The sequence below is a fragment of the Camelina sativa genome, chromosome 20 (assembly GCF_000633955.1).
Source record: "Camelina sativa cultivar DH55 chromosome 20, Cs, whole genome shotgun sequence".
Classification (NCBI taxonomy): domain Eukaryota; kingdom Viridiplantae; phylum Streptophyta; class Magnoliopsida; order Brassicales; family Brassicaceae; genus Camelina; species Camelina sativa.
Window position 1 is genome coordinate 18477203 of NC_025704.1, and position 11606 is coordinate 18488808.

At 33.4% G+C, this 11606-nt stretch overlaps 1 long non-coding RNA gene across 1 annotated transcript; it reads right to left on the reverse strand.

Annotated features, from left to right (window-relative positions):
* On the reverse strand, positions 10809-11598 carry LOC109131283. Its single transcript, XR_002036906.1, has 2 exons — positions 11275-11598; positions 10809-11187 (listed from the first exon to the last, which is right to left on the reverse strand). It is a non-coding gene; the product is annotated as an uncharacterized LOC109131283 (long non-coding RNA).

Consider the following 11606-nt stretch of genomic DNA (forward strand, 5'->3'; position numbering starts at 1 on the left):
GCTCCCTTCTGCACCCGTCATATCGACATGCGGAACAGGTGCGCGAAAGCGGAACTTTTCCACGCCCTCTTGGGCGGAGGGATTATTCGACGTTTCAGTTCGGCTGGAACCGCTCGCCGAAGCGGCTATCCTTTCCCGAGCCCGTCTCAGCCTCGCAGATCGAGTAGTCACCATCTCTTTCTCTCTATATCTTGGAAAGTTGTGGAGGTTGGAATATTTCAATCTCTCAGGCTCTCAAACCTATTTGTACGGGATTATGGGAAGTAACCGCCGCTGAATCCACCAACCAGAGTGCAGCGAGATTTTCGCTGCGTCCCGAGAATCTCGCTGATTAATTATAACTCAGCCGTCAATAGACGATATCTCAGCCAACCCTCAAATTAGAATGACTAAATAACCGACTTAACCGAACCGACCGATAAAATAAATTTTCCAATTTGATATTTTTGAATTGGTATGTTTGGTTTATTTCGGATATATTCGGCTTAATTTCGGTTATATTAGGCTAATCTACTTTATTGCAATATATTTTGGGTTATTTATTAGAATGACTAAATAACCGACTAAACCGAACCGACCGATAAAATAAATTTTCCAATTTGATATTTTTGAATTGGTATGTTTAATTAATTTCGGATATATTCGGCTTAATTTCTGTTATATTAGGCTAATCTACTTAATTACAATATAATTTGGGTTATTTATTGTTAGATATTAATATAACCGACCCATAACCGGAAATAACCAAATATTTTTTTGATTTTTTGATTTTTAAAAAAATATTCAAATGGTAATAATATTATTATATCCATATTACCACCTTAAACCATACACATTAAAACACATTAGAACCAAATCCAAAAATCAAATAATCTGAACCCTACATCTCAAACCCTAAACCCCAACCCTAACCCTAACCCTAACCCCTAAACGTCATGTGTTGTATGTTTTACACATCCTTGGTGAGAATGTGTAAAAATCAATCTTTCTCTATAATTATTACTTTTTATTGGTTATAATAATTGTAATATTCATAATTCAATTTTACATTTAAATGTTGAGTTATAATAATGTAAATTTACAAATATTTTATAAGTCAGCCGTGTAAGTCAATAACTCAGCCATCACTTAGTCAATTTGTCGGAATTTTAAGATTTTTTATTCGAATTTTGAGTTCAATTTTTTAATTATTTTGTATAATATATTGTGAAAAAACTAACTTTATAAATTGATTACGCGTGTGGATCTGAGCAGGCACAGAATTATTGTTTGGGCTTCCCCAACAACACTTTTAGTAATATCGAGGCACGGCACGAAAGACTAAACGAAGCCGTACCAAGTTCATAACTCAGCCATAACTCACTCATCCGTACGAAGTAGATAACTCAGCCGTTCGAAATATATAACTCAGCCATAACATATATGTTTATTCAATATTTAATTATAACTCAGCCGTGTGAAGTACATAACTCAGCCGTAACATTGAAAAGATACTAAACAAAGAACTTTCTTATCCAAGTACAATTCCTACCAAAAGAAATCCAGATGTTTTTTTACATATCCAAGTACAATTCCTACCAAAAGAAATCCAAAGGTTTTTTTACATATCCAAAGTGCAATTCCTACCTACCAAAAGAAATACAAATGTTTTTTACGTGAACTGATTCATAAAATCAGGTGACTCATCGAAGATTTCTGCTGCCATTTTAACACGTATACCCTGGATGTTTTGATCACAGATTCCATCGAAAGACACACCAAGCGCTAGACATTCTATAAACTTTAAAGCGTACACGCCACAGTCACCAACCTGTACGTTTTGAGGGACCTTGGAGACTGTCCTCCTCCTGAAGGTAAACTGTTTGTAAGTAGGTGTACGAATTTCGTGAGGAACGTTCGCGTTCATCATTGCTGGAATCATCCGCGTAAACGCCCTACAAGCATTCAGCATTCTAAGCTCACTCTCTCCGGTTACTTGTCCCACGATGCTATCATAGCAATCAATATGCCTTCTGTTGAGATCCACGTGCAGCGCCACCCAGTGATCGCCTCCAATTTGTGGAGCAATATACAGGTGATCCACATCTTCTATCCACTTCAAATTAGTTTGTTCATCTGATGGAATCAAACCTTTAACTAATTCTTCATAACAATTGCCAGTCATTGTAAAAAACTTGGGTTCGGACTTGAACAACGGATAATGACGGTGAACCATTTCACTGGTGAACCACGGGTCTATAAACGCAATGCGTTTGTTGTGGAATGGGAAGGGATCTCGTTTGTACCTACACCTAAGGACTCTCATAAACGCGCCCAAGTGCTGTACAACAGAAAACTGAGTAGTAAACAACAACGCAGCCATAATGTAATATAAGTCAGACAACGACAACAATAACTAAGACATTAAGATAAACTTACTTCATCAGTAAGCCACCCATATTTACCATATTCTTCTGGCTTCACTGGCCATTCCTTTCGTTCGGTCATTAGCACCCTATAGAATTCAATTTCCATTCCGCCTTTGCCTAACGGGATATTCCTAACAAACAAATAAACACAAGTTAATATAATGTTAACAAGCTGTTATTAACTTGTTAAGCAAAAGGGTCTAAAGGGTCATACTCGGCTTTCTTTAGGTACTCCAAAAGTTTCTGCAACTTCACCGGATCAACAGGTGCCAGAGGATCATATATTCCAGGTCCAGGTGAACAGTTCTTCCTCATGCACGTCAGTCCGTTGTCTCCAATATTAGGGAAAATCCAGCTTGGATGATCTTGTTGTGTATTCAATGCACTCCCATCCGCTGACAGCTTAACACTCTCCAGCCTTAAAGCTTTAATTCTATCAAGCCTAATCTTTTCCTCCTCATCATCCTCAGATTCAGGTTCAAGTGAGTCGGCTTCAGCAAAATACTCGTCTGTAATATCTTCTGCACCAGCTTCTGCACCAGCTTCTGAACCTCCAGGTAGTACAAATTTCAACGGCTTAACACCAGCAGCCACAACAGCAGCAGTAGGATTTGTAGGCGCCCTACCTCTACCTCTACCTCTACCTGTACCTCTACCTGTACCTCTACCTCTACCTCTACCTCTACCTCCACCTCTACCTCCAGCCGCAGCTACTTCTTTAGCCTGCTTTGCCGCAGCTACTTCTTTGGGCTTCTTTAACGCAGCTACTTCTTTGGCCTTCTCTGCCGCCTCTAACTCTTTGGCCTCCTCTGCCGCCTCTAACTCTTTAACATTTCTCCTCGTGGAAGGCCGTCTTTTCGTATCAGCTGGTCTCTTAGTAGCTGGAGACTTCTTAGCATCTGGAGAAGTCAAATAGTTCTTTTCCTGTATATTAAAATTATAATAACTCAGCCTAAACATTCTGAAAAATCAGCCATAAAACAAAGATAAATCAGACATTATAATAACTCAGCCTAAACATTCTGAAAAATCAGCCATAAAACAAAGATAAACCAGACATTACCTTCTCTCCCGCCTCTAACTCTTTGGCCTTCTCTGACGCCTCTAACTCTTTGGCATTTCTCCTCGTGGAAGGCCCTGTTTTCGTATCAGCTGGTTTCTTAGCAGCTGGAGACTTCTTAGGAGAAGTCAAAGAGTTCTTTTCCTGTATATCATAGCGAAGACAATTAAAATTATAATAACTCAGCCTAAACATTCTGAAACATCAGCCATAAAACAAAGATAAACCAGACATTACCGGCTCTCCCGCCTCTAACTCTTTGGCCTTCTCTGACGCCTCTAACTCTTTGGCATTTCTCCTCGTGGAAGGCCCTGTTTTCGTATCAGCTGGTTTCTTAGCAGCTGGAGACTTCTTAGGAGAAGTCAAAGAGTTCTTTTCCTGTATATCATAGCGAAAAAAATTAAAATTATAATAACTCAGCCTAAACATTCTGAAACATCAGCCATAAAACAAAGATAAACCAGACATTACCGGCTCTCCCGCCTCTAACTCTTTGGCCTTCTCTGACGCCTCTAACTCTTTGGCATTTCTCCTCGTGGAAGTCCCTGTTTTCGTATCAGCTGGTTTCTTAGCATCTGGAGACTTCTTAGGAGAAGTCAAAGAGTTCTTTTCCTGTATATCATAGCGAAGACAATTGAAATTATAATAACTCAGCCTAAACATTCTGAAAAATCAGCCATAAAACAAAGATAAACCAGACATTACCGGAACTTTTGGTGGACCTTTTGATGTCTGAAGTTCCTGTCCATGTCCCAGGTTATTTAGTTCCTGTCCCATTTTTAAAGTCTGGTCAGTCGTGCTCTTTGAAAGCACGAGCTCTTTCATCTGTTTGAGGTCCGTCTCAAAAGATCCAAGCCTGGTTTCAATCCTTTCATCCATCTTCTTCTCCAGATTCGCCGATACATTTTCAATGTTCCTATCAACGGTGTCAAACCTTGTGTATAACTTAGAGATCAATTCGTAGAGATCATCTTCCCCAGCATCTTCCTCCTCACTTACCTTTTTTCCTTTCTTCTTCCTCTCCTGTGCAACTCCTTCACTAGTTTCCTGACTGTTGGAAACTTTCATCTTCTGAACTGTCCGCTTCTTTGCGGGAGGAGATTCAGACTCAACAACTGCTTCAGCTTTCTTTTTCTTTTTCTTCTTATCACTCCCCTTAACATCCCAAAAACCTTTAACAAACGTATTCAGATGTATGTCTTCGATCAGGCGATCGATTGCTGGGTCGTCTTCTTCTTCTGGCCACGAATGAAATAGCTCGCAGCCATTTTCCTTCATAACCATATTAATCACACGCAGCTGTAACATAAGAGATTATGAAACCCATCAGTAAGTTTTAACTCAGTCATTACTAATGAAAGCATAAATCAGTCATTACTAAAACATAACTCAGCCAACACTAAAGCATAAATCATCCATTACTAAAACATAACTCAGCCGTTACTAAACAATAACTCAGCCATAACTACATCATAACTCATCCATTACTAAACAATCACTCAACCAGATATAAACCTTACCTCACCAAGCGCTTTGATCTCTTCAGCAATTGCGGTTTCCAGCGATGAACGTGTACGGTTTCCACCCCATTGAAGCATCGGTATGCCACCATCATTAGCTGATGCATTCCCAAACCGTTCTCCAAAGCATTTGATGGACTCATACGCCCAAGCCTGTAACACGGGTGTAAACCCACTGAGGGTGTACGACTTTCCCGTAGGGTTCAACATCTTTATGGAATCAACAAGAGCTTCAAATGCTGACCGACCCCACGGATACGTCTTCATTGCTTCATCATCAAAAACTCTTTTGGCACTTTCATATGGAATTCTAGAGTTATGATGCAAACCATAAAGTCCAATGTGTTGAAGAAGCAACAGCCCCAACCATTTACGATGATCAAGGTTAACCCATCCCCGGCACACTCTTAATGCTTCCCTGAGTTCAAGTAGCGTTGGACCTGCCCCACCAGGCACTTTCAAAAGTCTGAAGAAATCTTTGTGTTCCTCTTCAAGTTCAAACCGTTCAGTAGGCATTGGGTCTATGTTTAACCCCGTCAGAAAATGAAACTCATTCAACCCAAACCTGATAGGTTGACCGCCGACCACAAACCAAAGCTCCTTCTTATGTACCCTTAACTGGTTACATAGTAGGAAATGAACAACCTTACCAGACCAGACGAATTGGCTATCAACTAGCTTAGAGATTATTCCAATAGGTACTTTCTTCGTTTCTTCCCACGCATCCAGTCCTATTGATTCCCTAATCTGAGGGAATTCTTTCATCCTGAAATTTGTGTTTATATCTCTAGACTCTATTTTAGCGTATAGTCTTGGGGGGTAATCCCTTGCTTGTTCTTCAGAAGAAATAATCACCATCGACATCTGTTATAGTTCATAAGTAAATCATAAAATGAATCAGCCATAACATAAAACAAACTCATACACAAAGCATAACATAACTCAGCCACAAACACATAACTCAGATCTAAAGCACAAAATATCTCAGTCACAACTCATCCGTCAGCAAAATAAAACAAACAGTAAATCAGCCATCGAATCGAATAAATCTAACAAATCAGCCATAAACCCTAAAATAACTGAGCCGCAACATAAAACAAAAAGTAAATCAGCCATCGAATCGAATAGATCTAACAAATCAGCCGTCATTAACAACGGCGACAATCAGCGGTAAATCATCGAAAAAACCCACATTCAGCCGGAAAACTCGAAACTAAACAGTCGACACATACCGGATAGACGAAGACGAAGAAGACGAAGAAGACGAAGAGAGAGAGAGAGCCAATTGAAGAAACAGAGTGCGACGACGAAGAAAGACGGTGAGAGATGACAGTGAGAGATGACGGCGAGAGATGACGGCGGGAGATTGACGGCAAGAGAGTGGACAATGACAGTATCGCCGGCGACGAGAGACGAGAGTTTCGATAATTTTTTTTTCTCGCGGTTTGTGAATAGTTAAAACTATTCACTTTCCCTCTCTTTGATATAAACGAGAGAAAACAAAACTGTGGATCTTAAAAAAACTGCTTAATGACGTGTTAATTCATATCTGATGTGTATTTTAATTTGTTGATGTGTATTTTTTTTTTTTTTTACTCAAATTCGGAAAACAAAACCCAAGGGGTAAATTGTAATTACACCCAGGGCACTAAACATTCTAGTAATTTTCAAAAGATTTATAGATTTGAGTAATAAACCAACTTTTGGGTAACATTTGAGTAATTCTTTCTATATTATATTACATAGTATTGATCTCCTATCGATCTATTTTATTTGACAGTTTATAGAAGGGATTGTGTTTGGATTCACTAATGTGGTTTTGTTTGTATAGCCTCTTTGTTTCCTTCCGGAACAATTCTTGGGTTCACTCCTAAGGTGAACCCCTTTGTTCATTTCTCATTATTTTAGCCAATAAGAATCTGATATGTCATAATGCATTTAAAAATCTATTCATTCACTTTCTTATAAAATAAGGAAATAAAATTTGTAAAATTAAAAACTTAAACCTCTTATTTATAAACTCAAACCGATATATAATTTTATTCTAATTATAAAATCTAAACCCTAACCATCTAATTTTTAAACCCAAACCGACATATAATTTCATTCTAATTGTAAAATTTAAACAATAACCATCTCATTTGTAAACCCAAACCGATATATAATTTCATTCTAATTATAAAATCTAAACCCTAATCATCTCATTTGTAAACCCAAACCGACATATAATTTCGTTTTAATTGTAAAATCTAAACCCTAACCACTTCATTTGTAAACCCAAACTGACATATAATTTTGTTTTAATTGTAAAATCTAAATCCTAACCACTTCATTTGTAAATCCAAACCGACATATAATTTTGTTTGAATTATAAAATCTAAACCCTAATTACCTTATTTGTAAACCCAAACCAATACATCATTTCATTCTAATTGTAAAATCTAAACCAAGCCAATATTTAACTTTCCTTAAAAAAAAAATTATACAGAATTTGTTTCCTTAATATGTATTACTTTTTAATTTAATTTTGATTTACTTTTATAAACAAGATAATGTATAGAAGATTCTGATTGGTTGATTAGGAAGAAGTGAACAAAAAGGTTCACCCTAGGAGTCAACCTAAGTATTTTCCTTCCGAGAATTAGTTGATAATACCACTCAATTAGTTTATGAGTAGTTTTTGACAAGAAAAGAAGAAGAGGTAGTAAGATTAATAATTAAAAATAGATTCTATAGGTTTCAATTTTTAAGAATTCCTAACTTTAATGATAACATTTTGAAAATTGGATATTTTAACTCTATTTTATTTATGAAAATATATTCAAATCCATTTTAATTTTTTATATTCAAATGTACTTTTTAAAAAGTATATGGGTATGCAAATGTTTTACAATTCTTTTAACTTTGATAACGCCGAACATCAATAAAATGTTTAATTATTTAGCTGGATAACACTAGATTTTATAAGTTTTAAATTTCATCCTACTATATTAATTGAGAAGTACAAATATGAAACTAACCTTAAAATGTGTAAAAAATTACATTCAATTGCCATTAGAAAAAAATAATTAAGCTTCATTAAATAATTTAAATAAATACAATTAATTAAAAATAAAAAATACTCACAGATCAAATATTAAAAAATCTAAAAAAATCTAAAAAAATATTTTCTCTTTCTAATAAATTATGGATGAAATTACTAATTTTTTTTTTAAAATATATAAACCAATCATAATTTTTAAAACTAAGATTTTATATCCAAGTATACAATACAATTATTTTTAATAATTAAATTCGATTTATATTGTGATTTGAATTTTTAAAAACAAAGATATATTACTCATTATATGAAATGTGTTTTAATTTCCACATTGGCAAGTTGGTAAAACTAAATTTATATAAATAATAAATTAATAAATAGTAATTTTAATATTAAATAAAACATTAATTTCACAAAATAATGATGCAAATACAACAAACAAACAATATAAAACTGTAATAATACGTCAAAAATAAAATAATATAATATTCTAAAATAATTATTATTCAAATAGACTAATAGATTTACATAACAATTTAAAATAAATATTATCTCAAACAAAATAACTTTTTAAAAAAAATAAAACATTAATTTTTCTTATTATATTATAATTTTTTTTTAAAATGTTGACCCGTGCTTTAAGCACGGGATATATCCTAGTTTTAAATATTTCGATATGCAGAAAATGTGCTTTTTTACTTTGATAACATTGAACATCAAACTATTAGCTGGATAACAATAGATTTTAGAAGTTTTAAACTAAATTACTGATATAAACTTACTTACATTAATATTATATATGCTTGGATTCATGTTCTATTTATATCATAAACTATGTTCTATTTATATCATAAACTAAGTACCATCGTTAGATATCTAAACAGAGATAAACATGTCATTAGTGAAAGGGATGTTTGGTCTGTGTTTCCTACTAATTAGGAAGCAAAATGATATGACTTCGTCCACTTAGAAGTTTTAAACAACTTCATTAAAAAATTCTCCCCCAAAAAGCTAATAACTGCCTCAACTATTTAAAACTATGCACTTAAGTGTAAACAACGCTATACTTTTACAGGTTGGTTTGTTCACTGTGTTCGGCAAAAGGCTCCTGTTCATTTCTAAACGATGGTACTTATTTTTGGGTTAGACCAAGTTTATCGGTAGTCTCTAAGTAGGGGTTGTTAAATTTTATATGAATTAATTGTGTGTTTTTTTAAATATAAGAACCCACTAGATAATAACCCGCGCTGGTAGCGCAGAGAATTTTTTTTTATTTTGTTATTTGTTAATATTATGTTTATGTTGAATCTACTAATAGGTAGGCCTGGAAACTACTACCGATACCCGTATTAGACCCGTTTCTCGGTTTGTATCCGTCCCGAAAAAGGTATCCGCAACTTTAGGGTCGAGTGAAGGGTATAATAATTATATTATCCATGAATAATGATCGAGTATCGAATATTAATTTAATTTTTTAGCGTCTCGTTACCCATCTTATTACCCGTTTTATTATCCGACTCATAAATACATGTTAATATTTTGTAGAATAATGTTACCAGCGTGAGAAAATATTTATGTAAATTTGGATTTGTTTGTTACAAAATAATAGTAGAAAATTTATTAATTCTATATATTTTATAAAATCATATATTTAATTTACTTAAGGTCATACTCTGATTTCGACCGTAGTTGGTACTACTATTTTGGTTTGGTACAATATCAAATTCGTTAACTATACATTTGGTAAAACCAAAAAAATCTAACAAAACATGTATTGACCCATGATTTGGTATTACAAATTGATGTGATTGTGTTTAGAGATCTTAATATACCAAATTTACAAATTGAAGTTATTGGTATAACATGTTGTATATTAATTTTATAGGTGAAAATTACAATTAGGTTATGTATATTATCAATATTATACACTTAGTATTGTTTATATAGTGAATATTGTGTATAAACAATTAAGTTTTAGCTAATTAAATAGTTTGTTATTATTTCCTAAGATTTATGAAACAATAAATAGAGTTTTATTATTTTGTAAACAAATCTAAACTTTTCTTTTGTTAGTTATTAGAATAATTAAAATATAATAGCATTTTCGTAATATGTCACATCAGAACTGGTTAATTTTTTAACAACATAGCTTAAATAACTATATAGATATATTTTAAAAATATAAACAATGTTGTATCCTAATTTTAATACATATTTGTTATTATTAAATGATTTAGATATGTAAATATTTAATCTTAGTTTTATAAATAAATTTAAGTTTTTTAATTTTCTAAATAGTCTGTTATTGTTTCCTAAAATTTCTAAAACAATAAATAGAATCTGTTTAACTATTTATTACATAATTTTGAAATAATTTTAATATTATTTTATTAAATAATTTCAAAATTATTTTATTAATGATTTCTTGTAATCTAATAAATTAATAATTACTATTTTTTTGGATAATCATTGTTAGGTTACAACAAATTTATATTAAGATTCTGTTATTATATTTTGTATTAAAATACAATGGCATTTTGTGTAATATTTTATATGGAGTAGGGTTATTTGTTTAAAAGGTTGCTTAAATAAGTATATAGATGATCTCTTAGATAAAATTTTCTCTTTTATTGGTAGGTTCTTATTTTGGGTCTCTTATTTTTGAAAATATTGTTTTTAAAAATTTAAAAATTTTAAATAGAATAGAAGTGGTATAAATGTGTAAACATTTAAAATTTTATAAAATTAGAAAATATTGCATTTTAATTAATTTTCAAACATACAAAACATAAAACATATTACAATAGAAATAACAGAGCATTTAGAATCACAAAACCAAAGTTTGAGACACTGACTAGTGGCTATCCTATAACCAAGAATTATTCATGTAGGCAACAATCACATTAACAGCAGAGGTAAAATACTACAAACATCAAATCCAATGTTTGAGAATCCTAAACTACAAACATCAAAGACAATATATATAGTGAGACCAAACCAAAGTCCAATAAAACCAAGAGTCGATGAGAGGAAGAGCAAACACAAAATGCAAACTATAGCCACCAGTGAAGCTGCGGCGTAACCAAAATCGGATGCTCCAAAGTTAACTCCATCAAATACAAACGCCAAAGCATTGACTGGTTGTGTCCCTGCGACAAACTTTAGTAAACAAGAACCGGATTTAGTCAAAATGTTATGTCATAATCTTTGTTTGATTAAAGAGTTAAGGGGATGTAAAGTAATCACCGGAAGTCCTATGCTAATGAGGTGTAAAACTTTATCGTCTTTTGTAAACACTTTTGCTCCAAAATGCAACGCTGCTCCAAGTATAGCCGCGAGTAGAAACCCGAGAACCAATCCCAACTGTCACAAGATTTAGTCCTGCAGGGCACATAGGCTTCCACAAACTTAAACAAAATATGCAGTACCTGCAGTACACGAGAAGCTGTAGCTGCGGCTCTTTTGTAGTCTTTCTTAGCAAAAGCGCTCGCTAGTATTGCCTTCAGAAACGAAAGTCATCGAATGATCATCTGAATATGAATACATCAAGAGAATCTAAAAGAAACACAATAAGACAC